The sequence below is a fragment of the Salvelinus fontinalis genome, chromosome 9, assembly GCF_029448725.1.
Source record: "Salvelinus fontinalis isolate EN_2023a chromosome 9, ASM2944872v1, whole genome shotgun sequence".
Lineage (NCBI taxonomy): Eukaryota > Metazoa > Chordata > Actinopteri > Salmoniformes > Salmonidae > Salvelinus > Salvelinus fontinalis.
This window is the reverse complement of record NC_074673.1, coordinates 43,526,490-43,545,532: the sequence shown is the minus strand read 5'-3', so window position 1 is coordinate 43,545,532 and position 19,043 is coordinate 43,526,490. Positions and strand designations below refer to the sequence as shown.

The 19,043-nt window shown below is 46.3% G+C and overlaps 1 protein-coding gene across 1 annotated transcript in view; it reads left to right on the top strand.

Annotated features, from left to right (window-relative positions):
* Positions 1-19,043, top strand: part of plxnb2b (plexin b2b) — a 197,595-nt gene that overhangs the window by 62,117 nt on the left and 116,435 nt on the right. The window contains exon 2 of the mRNA XM_055934523.1: positions 3,072-3,190. The gene's annotated coding sequence lies outside the window, so the exon portion shown is untranslated. The remainder of the gene's footprint in view (positions 1-3,071; positions 3,191-19,043) is intronic.

Genomic DNA, 19,043 nt, shown 5'->3' with positions numbered 1-19,043 from the left:
TTTAAATAAATTCATTTGGCCCTAATCAATGGATTTCACATGGGTGGGAATATAGATATGCATCTGTTGGTCGCAGATAACTTTAAAAAAAGGTAGATGCATGGATTAGTAAACCAGTCAGTATATGGTGTGACCACCATTTGCCTTGTGCAGCGCGACACATCTCCATCGCATGGAGTTGATCAGGCTGTTGATTGTGGCCTGTGGAATGTTGTCCCACTCGCTGTACGAAGTTGCTGGATATTGGCGAGAACTAGAACACGCTGTCATACACACCGATCCAGATCCTTGCATCATGGGGCCGTGCATTATCATGCTGAAGCATGAGGTGATGGCAGCGGATGAATAGTATGACGATAGGCCTCAGGATTTCATCATGTTGTCTCTGTGTATTCAAATTGCCATCGATAAACAATTATTGTGTTCGTTGTCCAAAGGTTATGCTTGCCCATACCATAACCCCACCACCACCATGGGGCACTCTGTTCACAACATTGACATCACCAAACCGCTCGCCCACACAACTCCATACACGCTGTCTGCCATCTGCGCAGTACGGATTCAACCATGAATAGCAGACTTCTCCAGCGTGCCAGTGGCCATCGAAGGTGAGCATTTTCCCACTAAAGTCGGTTACAAAGCCGAACTGCAGTCAGGTCAAGACACTGGTGAGGACGATGAGTACGCATATGAGTTTCCCTGAGACGGTGTGTGCAGAAATTATTTAGTTGTGGACGTACTGCCAAATTCTCTAAAATGACATTGGAGGCGGCTTATGGTAGAGAAATTAACATTCAATTCTCTCGCAACAGCACTGGTGGACATTCCTGCAGTCAACATGCCAATTGCTCACTCCCTCAATTGAGGCATCTGTGGCACTGTGTTGTGTGACGAAACATTTTAGAGTGGCCTTTTATTGTCTACCACACAAGGTGAACCTGTAATGATCAGGCTGTTTAATCAGCTCATAGATATTCCAGATGGATGGATTATCTTGGTAAAGGAGAAATCCTCACTAACATTTTTGTGCGTATGTAACATTTCTGGGAGCTTTTATTTCAGCTCATGAAACATGGTACCAACACTTTACATGGTGCATTTATATCTTAAAGATACGTGGTATCTGGTAACAGAATGACAAGACACTAGGCAATATTTCTTAAACTTACAGAAGGCAACTCATTTCAGAAAATGGAATAAAAGTATTGATATTAGTTGGCAGGGGTGTTTACTTCAACATTAAGTGTTTAAGGTATTTCTGATACCTTTAACACGTTTTCTACTAGATGTTTCTAAGACCCCTTTTCCATCTGTTTGACCAGAAATCATAGTCTTTGCATATTCCTAAGTCTTAGGATGGAAAATGGTTGAAAAATGTATAAATACCTTAATAAAAAATAAAAAACCTCTTAGCTTTCATTTGACACCAACTTTGAACTCCTATGAACTTCACATGTTAGTTCTCATGGGACTCTTTACATGGACATACCCATCATCATTAATGTAAGGTATTTCATATCACGCGGAGGCATAACAGCCTTGGAATGTGTGACATCAATGAAAATATTGCTGCTCTTCCCCTCAAGGTCTAGCTGAACGATGATTACCTTTAATCCAATAGAGGGTATACCGATACCCACAGCTCAGACCTTCATCAGAGGGCCTACTTTTAGATTTTGCTCATACAACACTGTGGATGGTAAGTCCGTGGGGTTCTAAAATAATAAAATAACACATCGTTCCTCTTTACCCATCCTCCTCCCATCCTTCCCCCTCCTTCCCTTCCCCAACTTCAACATGGTATACCAGCCCTCCAGTATCCCATCACCCCCTGTGAGTTTGCAAGCTGTCGAGGCTGACTGGGCTCTGTCTCTTGCCAGTGCACGGTTGGAACAGATCCGGCCTCCGGGCCACAACCACTCCTCCACTCGAGCCCCTCGCAACTGTCATCTAAATGCTAAGCGCTTTGGAGCGCCGCGACGGTGGATCTTTTGTACACACTTTATCGCTTAGCACAGATAGTCTTCTTACAACATGTTTTAATGCTTAGTGAGCATGGAGCGTGCGGTAGTGTGTTGTGTTTCTTTGTGTTTCAGTGGCTGTCATCCAGATCTGGCAACACTGATTGGAGATGAACTGGGCTCATGTTTAAAGACCTCCACTGAGAGGCACAATCTGAGTGTGCATAACTAGAACAAATAGTGTTCTGGTTCAGTTTTTGCTACATGAGGACAATGGGGATTTTCCCCCTAGAATCTGGTTGCTGGAGTTCTGGAGGGTTAGAGGAAGTGATCCGTTAGAAAGGGATCTTACAAATACGAATCTACACTAGCAACTTAGCCCTGTTGAAAGATCTGTATGACTCTGTAGGATCTGTAGGAGTATGTTGCCTTGTAAGGAGATGCCAACGCGGTGACATATTTTCTCAGGGCAACAAAGTGTTGTATTGGTTATCTTTCAAATGATTGTGGACTTGCACCTCCAGAGAAGACACTCGCTCATTGCTGCGTCGTTGCCGACTGAGCTAATCGGCCATCTGCTCCCTGGGGCTGAGAAATTTGGATGTCAGAGTTTATGAGAACATAAGCTAAACAGCCAGCCAGGCCTAGCTACATTAAGAGGAGTGGCGGGCGTGAGCGAGCGATCGACTCCAGACAAGACGTAACATTTTCATGTCAAATCCAGAGACATACAAATCTCAGAGTGATCTGCCAAGTTTCTACAGGATTCACTGGAGCACGAATGGTAGAATTTTCTCCCTCCCCTGCTCTCTCTCTTCTCTTCTCACCCTCCTCTCTCAAGCACTAGCAGCCACTGACTGGGTGCCACTTGGCAGCCGTGGGTGATAGGAAACATCTGCAGTAACTGAGTTAGTGTTCACTCGCCAGATAAAGAAAAGGGAGGGATTGTTTTCTGAGGAATTTTGGTATTGGCACTAGAGTCGTTTACACTAGAACAGATCTCAACCAGCCATGTATGTTTAGATTTGAACATTCTGCAGATACTGTATTTTCTCTCAGTATGACACAATGTAGAAATTGTCTGAAACGCTGTCTTTTTATGTCTTTCAGCACTTACTTACTGTGGCCACCCTGAAGAGGCCTGAATGAAAAGGAGAGCGGACGACGAGGGGATATGATTGTGCACTTCCTGCTCGGCAACTACAGGAAGTAATTGAGCTCTACAGGAAGTAAGGACAAACCCCTACAGTTATCCCTGTTATTTTTCTATTGTTTACTGTGCTACTGTGCACAAGTCTAGCTGGTAACACATTGAGCAGCAGCATACAAGGACTGAATCTACTGCAGATGTCCCTGTTATTTTTCCATTGTTTTCATATGACTATGATATAACTGCAAAGGCCTAGCTATCTCAAATCAAATACCATTTTATTTGTCACATGCGCGAATACAACAAGTGTAGACCTTACTGTGAAATTCTTAGGAGCCTTTTACCAAAAATGCAATTAAAAAGTAAGAAAATTAGCAAATAGGTAAAAAAAAATGTAATTGTAACACAATAAAATAACAACATTCGGTATTTAGACCACTTTTTCCACATTTTGTTACGTTACAGCCTTATTCTAAACTGGATTTAAAAAAAATCCTCTTTAATCTACATGCAATACCCCATAATGAAAAAGCGAAAACAGGTTTTTAGAAATGTTTGCAAATGTGTAAAAAAAAATAAAAAAAACATGAGTTCGAAGGAATTGTGTCGAGGCACACATCTGGGGAAGAGGACAAAAAAATGCATGCAGCATTGAAGGTCCCCAAGAACACAGTGGCCTCCATCATTCTTAAATGGAAGAAGTTTGGAACCCCCAAGACTTCCTAGAGCTTGTCGCCCGGCCAAACTGAGCAATCGGGAGAGAAGGGCCTTGGTCAAGGAGGTGACCAAAAACCCTATGGTCAGTTTGACAGAGCTCCAGAGTTCCTCTGTGGAGATGGGAGAACCTTCAAGAAGGACAACCATCTCTGCAGCACTTTGCCAATCAGTCCTTTATGGTAGAGTGGCCAGACGGAAGCCACTCCTCAGTAAAAGGCACCTGACAGCCCCATTGGAGTTTTCTGTATGGGACCTAAAGTATTCAGACCATGAAAAAACAAGATTCTCTGGTCTGATGAAACCAAGATTGAACTCTTTGGCCTGAATGCTAAGAGTCACGTCGAGAGAACCTGGCACCATCACTACTGTGAAGCATTTTGGTGGCAGCATCATGCTGTTGGGATGTTTTCCAGCGGCAGGGACTGGGTGACTAGACAGGATCAAGGGAAAGATGAACGGAATAAAGTACAGAGAGATCCTTGATGAAAACCAGCTCCCAGAGCACTCAGGACCTCAGACTGGGGTGAAGGTTTATCTTCCAACAGGACAATGACCCTAAGCACACAGCCAAGACAACACAGAAGTGGCTTCTCTGAATGTCCTTGAGTGGCCCAGCCAGAGGCCGGACTTGAACCCAATTGAACTTCTCTGGAGAGACCTGAAAATAGCTGTGCAGCTAAGCTCTCCATCCAACCTGACAGAGCTTGAGAGGATCTGCAGAGAAGAATGGGAGAAACTTCCCAAATACAGGTGTGCTAAGCTTGTAGCGTCATACCCAAGAAGATTTGAGGCTGTATTCACTTACAAAGGTGCTTCAACAAAGTACTGAGTAAAGGGTCTGAATTCTTATGTAAATGTGATATGTGCAACACCTTATAAACATGTTTTTTTTTGCTTTGTCATATATTGTGTGTGGATTGATGAGGGGAAAAAACATTTAACACATTTTAGAATAAGGCTGTAATTTTAACCAAATGTAGAAAAAGTCAAGGGGTCTGAATATTTTCCAAATGCACTGTAAAGGCTATATGCAAGGAGTACCAGTACCAAGACAGTTTACTGGGACACAAGGTAGTTGGGGTGATTGATTAAGATCATATGTACATGTAGGTTTGCTTAGTTGATTGATAGTGCTATGTACATGTAGGGGTGAAAAGCAGGAAGTCCAGGTAGCCATTTGATTAACTGTTCAGCAGTCTTATGACTTTGGGGTAGAAGCTGTTCAGGAGCCTTTTGGTCCCAGACTTGGCGCTCTGGTACCGCTTGTCGTGCAGTAGCAGAGAGAACAGACCGTGACTTGGATAGCTGGAGTCTTTGACAATTTTTAGGGCCTTCCTCTGACACCGGCTGGCATACAGGTCCTGGATTACAGGGAGCTCGGCCCCCATTGATGTACTAGGCCGTATGCACTACCTTCTATAGTGTCTTGCGGTCGGATGCCGAGCAGTTGCCATACCAAGCGGCCAGTCAAGATGCTCTCAAGGGTGCAGCTGTAGAACCTTTTGAGGATCTTAAATCTTTTCAGCCTCCTGAGGGGGAGAGGCATTGTAGTGCCCTCTTCAGAAATGTTTTGGTCTGTTTGGACCATGATAGGTCCTTAGTGATGTGAACACCGAGGAACTTCTGTCTCCACTACAGTCCCGTCGTTCTGAATGGGGGTGTGCTCAGCTCTCCGTTTCCTGTAGTCCACGATCAGCTCCTTTGTCTTGCCGACGTTGTGGGAGAGGTTGTTGTCCTGGCCCCACACTGCCAGGTCTCTGACCTCCTCTCTATAGGCTGTCTCATCGTTGTCGGTGATCAGGCCTACCGCCGTCGTATTGTCGGCAAACTTAATGATGGTGTTGGAGTCATGTGCAAACAGTTACTGAATACTGAATTCATAGCCATGCCGGATTTATAGCTAGTATCTGAAGGGACGTTGAGTATTTTACAGGCTGACACTGCCTGAATCCAGTTAATTCCCAAGCCAGCATGATTCAGCAAGTCATGTAGACCAGCTGCCACCGATATCAGTGCTTGGAGTCAGAAAAGTCTCTTTTTATTTGGGTGTGTGAAGCTAGCAGGCTAGCTATATAAATAATTAAATGGAGCCAGTAATTGGCGGTTCTTGGTAATTAGGACCAGGCTGTCAGCTAGCTAAGTCATTGCCTCAGTCTGATGGCGCTGCAGAGAGGACAGTAATTGCTATTATCTGTGGGGGTCGTTGAGTGTTGACACAACAATAATCCCATCCTTAGCTGGGATATCAGGGTTTATGTTTACCGCCCCCATTTCAAGAGGGATTCACAGATATTGTAAAGGCTTTATATCTGTCCGTTTACACCTGCTATATCCATCAATGTCAATGCCCGGCAGGCCGCATAGGCAGTAGAGCTTCTAGAAGGCAAGGCAGAACCTCGGCTCAGTTTAGAATTTTCTGCTTGGCGACTCTGAAAAGCTTGTCCATATTTTAATTAATCAAACAGTTTGACTCTTTCCCTGCTAGCGGTGTCACGCCTCACTATAAACAGCATTATCAACCATCTCAGCGGGTTTTCTAATACCCCTGTAATCCTGTCATTTCATTCATGGATACCTCCAGGGTTATTTTGGGACCAGAGCGTATCTGCCTGCCTGTCTCTGCTCCTCTGTTTGAGAGATTGGATTCCCTCTCCTCAAACCCCCCCCCCCCCCCCCCCCCCCCCACACACACACACACACACACACACACACACACACCATGGTGTTCACTCGACTCATGTCAGATCCACATAGATAGATGTGATGTCCAGACCTGACGTATATAGGGGACTGTGGTAGTACAGTACAGCATAGGGGAGAATCCAAGGTCTTGGATGGATCACATGCTGGCTGAAATATGTGCTCAGGAGTTGCCCCATTGCTTTCCAATGAGATTATTCACTTCACTTTCTTCACCTCTGAGTGCCCTACAGTACATAATTGCTACCCCTTTTTATTCCCCAGTTTTCTCAGATGCACTGAATATTATCCTATAGAGTCTGTTCCCACAGACCTAAATGGTTTTGTAAACGGGGACAGTTGAAGGTAAGGTGGGTGGAGGGAAGGATTATAGAGGGAGGACATAAACCATAGTCTGTGTTTCGCTGTGCAGTGCGTGTCAATTGCATTGGCTTTGAATTAAACATGTGGCACCTCTGCGCCCCGGGTGTGATGGACATTCAAACATATTGCTGGCAGAGAAAATGACTTTTTAAGTAGGCTATTTATGGGAAGATATTGTATTCATTTGATTATAATAAAACATCCATTCCGCCCTGAGTGAATGGCATGAGGGAGCAGACGACAGCTCAAGGTAATAACGACTCTGTGTCTGCTGCTCTCAACGAGGCTAGGGAGGATCGGGTCTCTACTGATATTGCTTTTCTTTGTACGGGAGCAGATAAAGGGATACGGCGTGAGCGAGTAATAAAGAAATATATATGTTTTTATTGTGCTTCGTGACAGAGTTATGTTTGGAGGTAGTAAAGAGAGCTGGAACATGGCGTAAAATCATATTATGGCCCATTAGATAGGGCCGAGCTAAGCACTCCTCGCCGGGCGGCGACGGTAACCACGGCTCCATGGCAGAGGGTAATGGGGCCGGCACGTATTGTCTCTGATCTCCACTCCTGCTGCTTCGCCGATTGATTCGTCTACATTACCAGCACTCCATCTCCTGGGGAACTAATGCTGACCGTGGTCTTCACATCACTTTCCCAAAAGAGAGGAGGGGGCATGACAGACTCTAGATCTAAAACTGTGAAAGTGCTATGGTTTCAGGTCTCACAGTTTGATGGATGTTTGACTTTGCTTAGTGAGGTATTTTTTACTTCCCCTTTGAAGGAGTTCATTTCCCTCTCTTTCAAGTGGACATGATGAACCGACCAGCCAACATATGGATGTCGTGAAGGATATTCTCCGTTGACCTTATATCATTTCTCTGGTCTCTGTGGTGCTGGAGCTCCAGGGAGATGACCCTCTCCTCCACGGGGCTTCCTTCTGTGGACATCATCATGGAGGGATGTCGAAGGAAGGTCCTGCTCTGGCTCACTTTTAAAGTGCTTCTCTGGGAACCACTCCCAGGTTATACCAAGCTGACTCAGGAATGTCCTATGGGGGTCCTCCTGCCTCTCTGAGCCCCTCTACCTCTCCACCCCCACTCCGACCCACCACCCCCTCAACCTCCAACCTCACAAGCTTAAAAAGACTGGCTGGCTTTGTGTGCAGGGGTGCAGTTGTTATGCTCTCCTGGGCAGTCAAGGCCCTGGCTGCCTGTGAGTAATACGAAACAGCCAGACGAGGAATCCTAGGCATTCTGAATAGAACCAGATGTGTGTCCTTTCTGGCTCTCTCCTCTACTCTCCCCTCCTCTCTGTCTTGCTTGTGTGCCTTCCTCTCCTCTCCTCTCCTCCCAACCCCTCACCCTTCTCACCCCCTGTGGGCAGCCAAGGATTCATAAAAGACAGATCAGATGAGTTATTTCACAAGGCCACTAGCAAGCTAGTTTATGTTTCTGGCTGAAGATCTCCCTCTCCTTTCCTGGATTATCAGTTGGAGATGATATGTGTTACTGTGATGGATACAGCCCCGGACGAGAGCAACAACACGCAACACATCCTCACTGCTGAGGTATTCCTACACCGTCATGACTGACTCGAGGATCCCTAATCTCAGTGGTTTTCTTGCGTTTTGGTTCATTTTTATCCCCTTAATAAGCGGGTTAAGTGGGAAATGGTGGTTAACCTTTCCAGCTCGTTGGACGGAGGCATGACCTTGGTCTCGTTGAAGGCATTACTGCAAGTTGCATAATTGGTGAGCCTGGTTAGGGATGAGTTGGGTAGATATTTGGGAAGTGACAACAAACAAAAGCTTAGCAGCAAAATCTATTCTCCTTCAGTCCAAACTGAAGGGTTTTTCTCAATTCTCAACAAAGCACTTGTTTTGCTCGGTGTGTGTTGGAATGTGTGTGTGCCCTGATGCTTGCATATTTATATCAGGCCGATATATTTATATCAGGCCGCAATCAGTACAGGAAATGGAGAGCCTTTGCTTTGAAGTCCCTGCAGAGTTATGTTATTCTCCATCAGCAGAGGCAAGGCGTCAGACCCCCTCACCCTCCTTCCCTGCCCCCCTTACGCCCCTACTCAACAGGCCGCCTGGCAGAAGGGAGAACCAGTGGCCATTAACGTAGACAGAGAGCAAGTTGCCATTGCCATAGGGCACAAACTCACCGCTGCCACGCTCGCCTGAAAGGCTGAGAGGGCCGCGCTGCTGTCATACTCAGGCCTGTGTAATTGCTTTTTTTTCTCCCATGCAGAAAGTCAAACGTAATATGTGTTGAAATGTAAGATTTGCCCTTGTCTGTCTCTGTTGCTCTCTCTCTCTTTCTCACTCTCTCTCTCCACACCTTCCTCCATCCCCTTTCCCTCTCTCACTTTCTCTCGCTACTCACCCCAACTCCCCTCTCCCCCGCTCTTTCTCTCTTTTCGCTCTTTCTCTCTCTCTCTCTCTCTCTCCTCACCCCACTTTCCTCCCTCCCCTATCCCTCCTCGCCGTTCTTTCATGTCGGAGTGTGGAGATTAAATTAATTGGGTCACAGTTTAATAGTGATCTCCTATGGCTCGCCTGTGTATGTTGTGGAATGGGGACAGCGGCAGGCACTCCTCTCACCTGGTGTGGAAAATGAGGAACGCTGAGCCTCCGGTCTGTGGCACAGTGTAACTTCACACTACCTGCACCTCCACCCCCCCACCCCCCACCTCTATGCAAATCAAGCAGTCCCCCCCCCCCACACAAATAATCTCCCTCCACACATTTATACGGTTCAAAACATACTGCAGTGGAGTTCAGTCAGCTGTCTGACTGTGGTGTACGTTCATTATGCAGCTAGGCCTCAGATGGCTGGGTTAGTAATTCACTGGTGGGGTAACATTTGTAAGTCGCTCTGGATAAGAGCGTCTGCTAAATGACTTAAATGTAATGTAACAGTATGGAGGGAGTGCTGGTTGATCTTTGGATCTAGAAGAAGTGGGTACAAATGAAGAGCCCTTTAAATCAAATCAAATATAATTTGATTTGTCACATCCTTCGTAAAAACAGGTGTAGACTAACAGGTCCTTTTCCAACAATGCAGAGTAAAGATAAAGATACACTACATGGCCAGAAGTAGGTGGACACCTGCTAGTCGAAAGTCTCATTCCAAAAACATGGGCATTAATATGGAGTTGGTTCCCCATTTGCTGCTATAACAGCCTCCACTCTTCTGGGATGGCTTTCCACTAGATTTGGAACATTGCTGTGGGAATGTTGGAACATTGCTGCAGGGACTTGCTTCCATTCAGCCACAAGAGCATTAGTGAGGTTAGGCACTGAGCCAGGGCAGCGTTCTAATTCATCCCAAAGGTGTTCGATGGGGTTGAGGTCAGGGCTCTGTGCAGGCCAGTCAAGTCCTTCCACACCGATCTCAACAAACCATTTCTGTATGGGCCTTGCTCTGTGCACGGGGGCATTGTCATGCTGAAACAGGAAAGGGCCTCCCCCAAACTGCTGTAGCGTTAAGATTTCCCTTCACTGGAACTATGTGGCCTAGCCCAAATCAGGAAAAACAGCCCCACCCATTTGTATTCCTCCACCAAACTTTACAGCTGGCACTATGCATTCAGGCAGGTAACGTTCTCCTGGCATCCTCCAGACCCAGATTCATCTGTCGGACTGCCAGATGGTGAAGCATGATTCGTCACTCTAGAGAAATCATTTCAACTGCTCCAGAGTCCAATGTAGCGCCGAGCTTTACACCACTCCAGCCGAAGCTTGGCATTGCGCCTGGCAACCTTAGACTTGTGTACGGCTGCTCAGCCAAGGAAACCCATTTCATTAAGTTCCCGATAAACAGTTATTGTGCTGATGTTGCTTCCAGAAGCAGTTTGGAACTCGGCAGTGAGTGCTGCTACAGAGGACAGATGATTTTTACGCGCTACGCGCTTCAGCACTCAGCGGCCTCGTTCTGTGAGCTTATGTGGCCTGCAGCTGAGCCATTGTTGATCCTAGACGTTTCCACTTCACAATAACAGCACTTACAGTTGACCGGGGCAGCTCTAGCAGGGCAGAAATTTTACAAACTGACTTGTTGGAAAGGTTGCATCCTATGACGGTACCACGTTTTAAAGTCACTGAGCTCTTCAGTACGGGCCAAGAGTGTAGAAAGCTGTCATCAAGGCAAAGGGTGGCCACTTTGAAGAATCTCAAATATACAATATATTTCTTTAACACTTTTGGCTACTACATGACTCCATATGTGTTATTTCATAGTTTTGATGTCTTCACTATTATTCTACAATGTAGAAAATAGTACAAATAAAGAAAAACCCTTTGAGTAGGTGTGTCCAACCTTTTGACTGTACATACCGATGGTGAGGGGAAGTCGTTGGCCAAAACACTGCAACATCGTCCATCCATTTAGGTTGGAGGCTTTCACAATGTTTGCCCCACTTTCCGTTGTGATACACAGCTGCTTCTCCTCCGGCTGATCCCAGGCTGCTAGCGAGTCCCACATTCCCTGGCCTGGGTTATTATCTCCCAAGTGTGGTCTTCTGGAAAGTAGGCAGGCTCCCTTTGCAAGCACCTGCTGCGCAGCTTCCAGTCGGCATTGATGTAGTGCAGTGTCAATGAAACGTAGGGCTCCAGTTGTTATTGCGAAATAGTGCACCTGTTTCAGCTCTAAAACATGGCATTTTTCAGCTCTGTTTCTTACATGGCATTTTTGTATTTCTTGTCCAGAGTGTGAACCATCTTCTTAACTATTGAATCTGGGGCCATGTCTTTTGCGATGTGTTACATTATGGCATCTGTTATTTCATTCCATCTCTGAGTGTGTTGCAAAGGGGGTTGTTGTGTAATCACCGAAAATTACCCGACGTGCAAAATTGCTTCGGTATGACTTCGAAATGTAGGCGTCGGTAATTTTCTGTTTTATCATCCCAGCTCTAGTGTGGCATCAGGATGCCACACTACATGACCAAAAGTATCTGGACACCTGCTCGTTTAACATTTCATTCCAAAATCACGCGCCTTAATATGGATCTTGACAAACCTTTTCTGTATGGACCTTGCTTTGTGCATGGGGGCATTGTCATGCTGTAACATTAAGATGTCCCTTCACTGGAACTAAGGGGCCTGAACCAATAAAAATAGCACCAGACCATTATTCCTCCTCCACCAAACTTTACAGTTGGCACCATGCATTCGGGCAGGTAGTGTTCTCCTGACATCCGCCAAAATCAGATTTGTCCGTTGGATTGCCAGATGGTGAAGCGTGATTCATCACTCCAGAGAACGCGTTTCCCCTGCTCCAGAGTCTAATGGCGACGACCTTTACACCACTCCAGGTGACACTTGGCATTGCGCATGGTGATCTTACGCTTGTGTGCGGATGTTCAGCCAAGGAAACCCATTTCATGAAGCTCCCGATGAACAGTTCTTGTTCTGATGTTCCTTCCAGAGGCTGTTTGGACCTCGGCGGTGAGTGTTGCAACCGTGTGTGTGTGTTTGTGTGTGTTGGGGTGTCAGTGTAAGAGAGTGTGGGTAGAGTCCAGTGTGTGTGTGTGTTGGGGTGTCAGTGTAAGAGAGTGTGGGTAGAGTCCAGTGTGTGTGTGTTGGGGTGTCAGTGTAAGAGAGTGTGGGTAGAGTCCAGTGTGTGTGTGTGTTGGGGTGTCAGTGTAAAAGAGTGTGGGTAGAGTCCAGTGTGTGTGTGGTGGGGTGTCAGTGTAAGTCCGTGTGGGTAGAGTCCAGTGTGTGTGTGTGTGTGTGTGTGTGTTGGGGTGTCAGTGTAAGTCAGTGTGGGTAGAGTCCAGTGTGTGTGTGTGTTGGGGTGTCACTGTAAGTAAGTGTGGGTAGAGTCCAGTGTGTGTGTGTGTTGGGGTGTCAGTGTAAGTCAGTGTGGGTAGAGTCCAGTGTGTGTGTGTGTGTTGGGGTGTCAGTGTGGGTAGAGTCCAGTGTGTGTGTGTGTGTGTGTGTGTTGGGGTGTCAGTGTAAGTCCGTGTGGGTAGAGTCCAGTGTGTGTGTGTTGGGGTGTCAGTGTGGGTAGAGTCCAGTGTGTGTGTGTGTTGGGGTGTCAGTGTAAGTCAGTGTGGGTAGAGTCCAGTGTGTGTGTATTGGGGTGTAAGTGAGTGTGGGTAGAGTCCAGTGTGTGTGTGTGTTGGGGTGTCAGTGTAAGTCAGTGTGGGTAGAGTCCAGTGTGTGTGTGTGTGTGTGTGTTGGGGTGTCAGTGTAAGTCCGTGTGGGTAGAGTCCAGTGTGTGTGTGTTGGGGTGTCAGTGTGTGTAGAGTCCAGTGTGTGTGTATTGGGGTGTAAGTGAGTGTGGGTAGAGTCCAGTGTGTGTGTGTTGGGGTGTCAGTGTGGGTAGAGTCCAGTGTGTGTGTGTTGGGGTGTAAGTGAGTGTGGGTAGAGTCCAGTGTGTATGTGTTGGGGTGTCAGTGTAAGAGAGTTAGTTCAAACAGGGTAAATGCAGGTAGTCCGGGTAGCCGTTTGATCATCTATTTAGCAGTCCTGTTTAGCAGTCTTATGGTTTGGGGGTAGAAGCTTTACAGGATCCTATTGGTTCCAGACTTGGTGCATCGGTACTGATTGCCGTGCAGTAGCAGAGAGAACATTCTATGGCTTGGGTGGCTGGAGTCTTTGACAATTTGTTGGGGCCTTCCTCAGACACTGTCTGGTATAAATGTCCTGGATTGCAGGGAGCTCGGCCCCAGTGATGTGCTGGGCCGTACTCAATACCATATGTTGCGCCTTACGGTCGGGTGCCTTGCAGTTTTTGTACCGAGCAGAGATGCAGCCAGTCAAGATGCTCTCAATGGTGCAGATCTAGAACTTTTTGAGGATCTGAGGGCCCATGTCAAATCCTTTTAGCTTCCTGAGGGGGAAGCTTATCTACCACCACAACACCCTCTCTCTCTCCCTTTTTCCATCCTCTCTCCCTATCTCTCACCCCCTTTCACCCACTCTCCCCATCTCTCACCCCCTTTCTCCCTCTCGCTCTCTCCCTCTCACGCAATTTCTCTCGCGCACTCTCTCTCTCACACTCGCTCTGTCTCTCTCTCACACTCGCTCTGTCTCTCTCTCTTTCGCACACTCTCTCTCTCACACTCTCTCTCACTCCCTCTCATTCTCACTCTCTTTCCCTCTCTCCTTCTCTCTCCCTCTTTCCCTCTCTCCTTCTCTCTGTTTCTAACCCCCGCCTGGCTGTCTGATTTATGGTCCTGGGGAGGTAATGAGTCAGAACCGGCTGATTTGTGTCTGTGGTGTTGTGACCGGAGCACTGCCGGCTCATTGGGCCTGCCCCCCCCCCCCCCTTCCTTCTCCTCTACTCCTCTCCTCTTCCCTCCTCTGTTCCTGTTCTCCTTCCTTCCCCAGACCAAGCAGAACAGGGCTAGGGTCCTTGCTCTCCAAACCCATCTGTCTCCATCCCTCCATCCGCCAGATGGACGGGCTACAGGGGCAGAGTGTCACCTCCAGACGCCGCCGAACGTCTCCTCTCCTCTGCCCTCCCCCAACCCGCCTTCCTTCCCTCCCTCCCTTCCTTCACCCCACACCCCTCTTACATCTTCTCTGCCCCCTCCCTTCATCTCTATCTCCCTGTTTCCCTTCTTTCCATAACCTGAGCCGTCACTGTTGACCGAGCCCACCCCAACTGTGACTGGGTACCGTGTGGCCCACTAGCTCTGCAGGAACTGCGTTAATTAGTACGGGAGTCTGAAGACCGAGATGCGTTATCACTACAACACTCCCTATCTCTCACCCCCTCGCACCCTCTCTCTCTCTCTCCCTCTTTCTCACCTCTCCTCTCTCTTTCTCTCCCCCTCTCTCCCCCCTCTCTCCCTCTCTCTGGAAAGTGCTCCCATCCCATTGGCTTAGCCAGGTTTGTGGAGGATGTCATGCCAGCTGTCTCTGTATGGACCGCTGCCAGCCTCCCATGTCTTCCGCCCGTTCCGTTGTTGTTATCCCCTTGTGATCACTCAGTTATTTCCATCTATTTCCATTCGTTTATCTGTTTGTCGGAGTTGTTGTCTACCGAGGCTAGTGTCTGTGCTGCTGTTGTCTTTTGGAAAGGCAGAGTGCGGGACGATAGCGACAGCTCTCTCTGGTGTGTACTGGAGGCCCCAAGATGGGGCAGAGAAGATAGTTCCCAGGTCTGCAGTCTGTGCCCGCCGTGCCATGCCAACTCTGCAATCTGTGACGGGTGTGTCATACACAGAACAGACACTATTCCCCCTACGCTTCACAGCCACATTTGGCTTCTGCAATGGCCCGAAAAAGGCACAGGAATAGACAAAGAAAGATTTATTTCCATAACACAATGACATCTTCATCAATACAACTTTCAAGAATGAAAAACTGTCATCAGTCAGTACGAAAGTGTAGCCATCCAGCTGAGCAGTCTCAGTCAGCCATCACTCTTGATTGACTTTTTCACGGTGTATGAGAAACTACCTAGATTGAGAATTCCAAAGTAACTCGACTGGAGCAACCAGACACATTGTACACGCTTCACACTTTTGGAATGGATTTCATTCCATGCATTGGACCAGTAGTCTGAAGACATGGCTGTCTGTCTTATGTGACCCAGTAGATCTGCTGCTCAAGTCAGTCAGTCAGTCATGCTGAGAGGAAATGTAGTTTTTCTGCTGTGTATCTATCAAGTGCTGAGCTAGCTGTCCCGCTCCCCCTCGCCCCCGGTGAGCACTGTAAAACTAAAACTCCCCTGTACTCCGTTTGACCCCGGCCTCCTCTGAGGTGCCGGGGTGAGCCAAGAGTGTAAAGTGGACGCATGCCAAATAAAGACATGAAATCTGTCTCCCGTAAAAAAAAAGAACCCGTCATTTTTCTCTGTCTGTCTCCTCTGTGCTCCCGACCTCACAGCAGCAGCACCCTGGCCTGCTTCATAAATTGAGCTCAGTTGGCCTTTAGATGGTATCAATTAATCTACTCTGGCAATGTTTTACGAGCGACACACTCCGGCAAGGCAAATTGTGGCTTTAAAAAACGTCCATACAAGACACATTTCCATGTCATTAGTTTTCTCCCCTCAGTCATTGGGTTCTGTTACAGTTGGGACTGAGTGTGGGTTAGAGAGAGAGAGAGAGAGAGACTGAGCAGACCTCCCACTCTACAGGCTGCCAGTTGGGCTGGCTAGTTCTCCTTTCCTCTAGGGTTTTCTCACAGACGTTTAGTTGTAGATATCCTCTGACTGATGCGCCACTTTGATACTCTTGTTAGAGCTGCTGAATTCTCCATTAGGGATTTTGTCTTGTTCTATAGGCCCCCCCGGTGCCCCGATACTGATGCTCCTCAGAGACGAGTGGAGGAGGATAGAGGAGTTGAAGAGGGTTCTCGCTGATCTCACTCTGCCTCACTGAGAACCATCTGTCTGGGATGTGTTTGGACCTAGCTAACATTCTGCATGTTTGCACTAGAAAAAAAATAATAGTAATATATATATTCATATAACTGTGTGATAAATATACAGTTGAAGTCAGAAGTTTACATACACTTAGGTTGGAGTCATTAAAACTTGTTTTTACTATAGAATAATAGTGAAGACATCAAAGCAATGAAATAACACGTATGGAATCATCATCAAAATATATTTTATATTTGAGATTCTTCAAAGTAGCCACCCTTTGCCTTGATGACAGCTTTGCAAACTCTTGGCATTCTCAACCAGCTTCACCTGAAATGCTTTTCCAACAGTCTTAAGGAGTATCCACATATGCTGAGCACTTTTTGGCTGCTTTTCCTTCACTCTGCGGTCCAACTCACCCCAAACCATCTCAATTGGGTTGAGGTCAGGTGATGGTGGAGGCCAGGTCATCTGATGCAGCACTCCATCACTCTCCTTCTTGGTCAAATAGCCCTTATACAGCCTGGAGGTGTGTTGGGTTATTGTCCTGTTGAAAAACAAATGATAGTCCTTCTAAGCACAAACCAGATGGGATGGCATATCGCTGCAGAAGGCTGTGGTAGCCATGTGGTTAAGTATGCCTTCAATTTAAAAGAAATCACTGGCAGTGTCACACCTCCTCCTCCATGCTTCACGGTGGGAACCACACATGCAGAGATCATCCATTCACCTACTCTGCGTCTCACAAGGATACAGCGGTTGGAAACAAGAATAAAACATTTGGAATCATTAGATCAAAGGACAGATTTCCACCGTTCTAATGCCCGTTGCTCGTGTTTCTTAGCCCAAGCAAGTCTCTTCTTCTTATTGTTGTCCTTTAGTAGTGGTTTCAGCAATTAAACCATGAAGGCATGATTCACGCAGTCTCCTCTGAACAGTTGATGTTGAGATGTTTCAGTTACTTGAACTCTGTCAAGCATTTATTTGGGCTGCAATTTCTGAGGCTGGTAACTCTAATGAACTTATCCTCTGCAGTAGAGGTAACTCTGGGTCATCCATTCCTGTGGCGGTCCTCATGAGAGCCAGTTTCATCATAGCGCGTGATGGTTTTTGCGACTTCCAGATTGTCTGACCTTAATTTCTTAAAGTAATGATGGACTGTCGTTTCTCTGCTTATTTGAGCTGTTCTTGCCATATTATGGACTTGGTCTACCGAATAGGGCTATCTTCTGTATACCACCCCTACCTTGTCACAACACAACTGATTGGCTCAATTCCACAAATGTACTTTTAACAAGGCACACCTGTTAATTGAAATTCATTCCAGGTGACTACCTCATGAAGCTGTTTGAGAGAATGCCAAGAGTGTGCAAAGCTGTCATCAAGGCAAAGGGTGGCTACTTTGAAGAATCTCAAATATAAAAAATATTTTTATTTGTTTTACTACATGATTCCATATGTGTTATTTCATAGTTTTGATGTCTTCACTATTATTCTACAAAATAGTAAAAATAAAGATAAACCATTGACTTGTACTTTTGACTGGTACTTTGTGTGTATATACAGTATATATATATATATATATATATATATATATATATATATATATATATGTATATATATATATATATATGTGAGAGAGAGACAGTCAGTCAGTCAACTGTCCAAGACATGTTGCCAGGAGACGTAGTGAGAGAGCAGATTGGAGAGGGTGGACTAGTGGAGCGAAGCCATGAAGCAGCAGCAATCAACTGTTCCCGCAACTCTGGGTTATATGGCTGTGTTATATTTCCAATGCTCGAGATTGGCTGAATGAAATGTGCTCAGGCTCCAGGATTGGCTGAGTGAGGGCCCCTCTCCGCACATGTGGTGTCACAGAGAGGAGTCTAGCGCCACAAACTGTTGCATGGATCATCTCTCTGTATACGTCACTTCCCCACCATAACGAGAGGTCAGAGTTCAACTACCATCCCTGTCAGATAAATGGCAGAAACATGTTCTTTCATTCCGTCTTGTTCATTACAAAGTTTGGATTTACTCCCAATAAAATGTGTGTGGTAACTTACTTAATAGGTTATAAGGACAGGAAGCTGTTTATCCTAATCTTCGGAAGCATTAACACAGGCATTGTTAACTTGTATTTATTCACTCACAACAGGGGAATGAATGTCTGTCCATGGAAGCTTCACATATTTCAACTTCACATTTCAAAGAACCACAGGCATTTCCAGACTTTCCCACGGTCATAAGAGATTTATGTCAGAAGCATGCACTATTAACGGGTTTGCAGACGCAGTATTATTAATAATGGGATTAGCCAATAAACTGAGTTATAGACTTGTTACACACCTACACACTTGTTTGATATAGTAATTCCGTTATTTCAGGCCTGTTATGAAGGTGTGGATAGCAGTTTTACAGAGTTCATATGTCTGAGGAAGACCGAAACGTTCAAACTAGGCCTAATAACATACTGTTGCTGGCAGTTGTCAGTGTCACAGCTAGATACGTCCCACCTCATAGACAATTTGGTGCTAAACCTGTCTGCTCCTCTTTTTGGAGATATCTTTGGAGTTTTAGGTGAGCTGCTTTCATCCAAGGCTTCCAGTTCTCTTCAGAGGGTGACTCTCCCCCTCCACTTCTACTTCTCTCTGCTGTGAAATGAAATTGCTTTCTCGTTCGTTAAAGATTTTCTTGTCGCTGCCTTGTAGTAGTCGGGGAGTGGGACCACTCCAGCAGGCTGAAAGTTCTCTAAACCACTGGAGATTTCTGTGTTTGGAGGGGAGCAAAGAGAAATAGAAGAAAATTGCATTTTCATTTT